At 34.6% G+C, this 4,135-nt stretch overlaps 1 pseudogene; it reads left to right on the forward strand.

Moving 5' to 3' along the window:
• Window positions 1-3,564: 3,564 nt before the first annotated feature.
• Window positions 3,565-4,035, forward strand: LOC105741105 (annotated as a pseudogene).
• Window positions 4,036-4,135: the final 100 nt, after the last annotated feature.

The raw sequence follows: 4,135 nt of genomic DNA on the forward strand, positions 1-4,135 counted from the left end.
CAGTGAAGCGGAAGACCCAATACTATTATGGACTACTGAACTCTTTTAGAATATTTTGCTGAGTTTACACACCTATAATATTTAAATGATGGAACTTAACAAAAAAAAAGGGGATACAGATGAATGTCCATTTTGTATCTGTGTATTAAATGTGGTTAGGATAGATATATAGTTACATTCTCTTAGTGAATAGAGGGATTTGTTCTAATGGTGTTTGTAAATAGGATATCAAGTCCGCATATTGTACAGCAATTAACCACTAGGAAGAATTTATGCAATGTATTAATTATTGAAACTGTCCTAGCAATATGGTATGAAATTGTCTTATTGCTATTTGTTTCTCAATAAAATTATGGAAAAAAGTTTTTAAAAAGTAAAAAAAAAATATTTATATTGAAACAGGGCGTGGTAGTGCACACCTGTAATTCCAGCAGTTGGGAGGCTGAGACAGGAAGTTCACTGAATCTGAGCTACATAGAAAAACTCTGTACCAAATAAATAAATACATAAATAACTGAATAAATAAATAAGGCAAAAATGTTTATTTTTTTACCTTTGAACTCATTTGTTGAGATTATCCCAAAGTGAAGTATTATTCTTAACTTAGAGTGTGAGAACACATTCTGAATTATGAAAAGGTAGAGATAAATTTTCATAAATTCTATAGATGTTTGCAGCTTTTCCAGAAGAATTATATCTTAGCAGTGTGCATGTGAGGTGAACATATGTACACTGTATAAACATTTGTGTACCGCATTACAGTAAGGACACAGTCATTATCTTAGCAAATGGTGTGTTCTCTATTGTAATTTACAAGTCAAGGGATATTTCTTCTTGCTTTTTGAAATATCAAGTAGTTTCTCACTTTTCAGGATTAGATCACTAAGAACAGAGCACCTGCAGGGAGGAAAGCTAAACAGTAATTAGACAAAGGAGAACAATAATGAAACTATTTACTTCAAATGATAGAAAACAAATGGTAAATATTTGCTAAAGACACAGTCCACAGGAAGAACAGGCCACGCTGACGAAGGTTTAGCAGCAGCCAAGATTCCTAGTCTTGTCCCTCATGACCAACTGGGCTTGAATTCCCTTGGAACATGGCTTCCCTTCCCTTTCGCCGTGGGTGTCTTCTTGCCCACTCTTCTCATCATGTCATAGCCTTGGTCTGTTATTTTTTCCCTATTGTTTTGTCTTTTTCATTTTCTCAATGACATAGTGGCAATTTACAAGTGATTTCAGTATTTTTAAAGTGTATGTATATTAAATAATTATTTTTGATTTATTAATTATTCACTGGTTTTCTAAGATACTTATATACATACATAAAATTACCTAAGTAAGTTACATTACCATTTGCTTATCTCTTTCTGATAATTCTTGAAATATTTTTTTGTGCTGCAACTACTAAACACAGCATTTTAGAATGTAACCTTAATTATGGATCTTATTTTTAATTTTTCCAATACAAGAGGAAATTAAAGATCATATTCTCTCTCAAATTAGAACAAACTTCATTAATTGCTACTAATGTGGGAAGTTTTATTTTGAATTAGTGAATAATTCAACTAAATATGTATATGTGTTTTTGAGAAGTTTTAAATATTTTAAAATTGTATCACTTAGTAAAAGTCATTAGGTACCTACTTAGAAATAATCTGGTGTATAAGGGTTTGTGATAAGGCATTAGAAATAAAAATGTACTTACCAGAATATGTCCTCAAATATTTTTTAAGAAAAAAGTGTTCCAAATGAAACAGTATGCTTTCCAGTATAGATTGAATATGCTGTAAAATTTGAAGGGAAGAGAAGGAGCAATGAGTACCTAGTCCTCCTGCTACCCTAGAGTGACCTCATATGGCCTTCATATGTGAGCAAAACCAAAGAAATCACTTGTAGTAAGGAAGTGAAGTTGTCAAAATGATGTTGTCTTGGGCTGGCCAAATAGCTCAGCATATTAAAGAGCCTGCAAGCAGGTGAAGGGGCCGGGGCATGCTGCGATGGCAATTGAGACTGGGCTGGTAGAACCCAGCTCTTGGGAGGCTGTAAACAGAAGAATCACTATGAGTCCAATCTAGTGGTGAGACTCTGAACACCCTGTAAGACTCTTCTCTAAAATACATAAAAAAACAACAAAAATCCCCAAAATAATGATGTCTGTCTTTATGACATGAATAGAAAAACAAACAAAAGGCTACACCCACTGAACTATAGTCTATAAAGGAGACCAAAGTAGATTTATGTGGAGATGATAAAAGAAAGGCTTAGTGCCATCATGTGATGCAAATGCTGTGATTTATGGGGCCACAGCTCCATTGTAATAACCCAGCTGTAAACTCCTTATGCAGCTGTCTCAAGGGAGAAGGACTTCAAGATAATCCTTCAAATAGATTCCTCTGTTGTCAGTGTGAAAAAGTTTTGGTTAATGTGAATCCTTAATAACAAACAAAATTGATTTTTTTCAGCTATACCTTCTTAATTTTTACCATAAATTCAGGTAAGATCTGGGTTTAGGTTCAGTTTTTCACTATGAACAAAGATCTTTCAATGACTGATCATAAGAAAAAACTAGAAAGGAAAGTAAGTCACCACTATAAGACTGGCTTCTGTTGTATTAAAAGAAATGCTATGAGTCAACCCAAAACACTCTGTATGCACTCAATAAATATTTAAGAAATCAACTTTGTGAAAATTCATATTGTACATGAGCTGTGCATTGATATGGGAAGAATCCCCAAAGGATTTTTTCACATGCAGAATGAAACTAATTCACTGAAAGAGGCTCTGAATTTACAAAGAAAATTTTTGTGAGGATTTAAGGCTTAATTTACAGAAAATATATCCAAGAGACTCTTTCCTCTAAGACATAGAGGGTCCTTAGAGAAAGTCATCAGAAGATAGTCAAATAAAGAATAATAGGTAGAGGGTTACAGTGAAGAAATAATGAACTATAGTGAATTCATAATGTCCAGATCCATCTCTTTTCCAAACGTGTCCCTTACGCTAAGCCCACCACTATAATTGCCCAGGGAGCTCAAATCTCATAATGAGGTTTTGGTTTATATCAAATCAACAGTCACAAAATTCCCTTTTCCTTAGCTTTCTTTCTCTCTCCATTACTGTTGTCTTTTCATGTCTGGTTATTTCAAATAGATGTCTTTAATCCAGCACAGCTTTAATCAATCCTATTTAAAAAAAAATCTTGATGTTTTTATGTCATTTTCTTTTAACATTTAATGGCTTCCTATTTCCCAGTACATTGAGTCCAGTTTTCTGTGTGGCTTTCAGAAATTACCATGAAAGTTTCTATGTACAGTGTGCGTCTAATATTTCTGTTCAGGTGGAGTCCTGTATGCTAGCCACTACCACCATTTTCTTTTTTTAAGGTCTCCTCCTGCTTCTTTCTTATCATGTACCTTACATAATTTTGTTTCCAGAAGCTCCATACATTCTATCTCCATTTGCCTTTCCTTAAAAGACAAATTTTAGCTCTGACTGCATTTATTTATTTATTTATTTATTTATTTATTTATTTATTTAAAAATATTTATTTAAATTAACACAAAGGGCAAGAGGAGGGGAACCCAGTATACATTTTCCAGGCCTTTTAGAAAACATGGGGTTGTTCCTTTGGCCACATCTATGTGAATCTACAAAAACGATGATATTGTAGACATCAAGGGAATGGGTGCTGTGCAAAAAGGCATGCCTCATAAATGTTACCATGGCAAAACGGGAAAAGTCTACAATGTTACCCAGCATGCTGTTGGCATTGTTGTAAATGAGCAAGTTAAGGGCAAGATACTTGCCAAGAGGGTTAATGTGCGTATTGAGCACATTAAACTCTCAAAAAGCCATGATAGTTTCCTGAAACGTGCCAAGGATAATGATCAGAAAAAGAAGGAAGCCAAAGAGAAAAGTACCTGGGCTCAACTGGAGCTCCAGCCTGCCCCTCTCAGGGAAGCACACTTTGTGAGGACCAATGGGAAGGAACCCGAGTTGTTGGAACCTGTTCCCTATGAATTCATGGCATAACTGGGGATATTGCTATGCCATTCAGCACCCAATTGGCAGCTTAAGTCTTCTAGTTCCTGCGTAAAAAATAAAATCATCCTGTGTTGTAAGGGTGGTTTTC

The sequence above is a fragment of the Octodon degus genome, unplaced genomic scaffold (assembly GCF_000260255.1).
Source record: "Octodon degus isolate 3935 unplaced genomic scaffold, OctDeg1.0 scaffold00293, whole genome shotgun sequence".
Taxonomy (NCBI): domain Eukaryota; kingdom Metazoa; phylum Chordata; class Mammalia; order Rodentia; family Octodontidae; genus Octodon; species Octodon degus.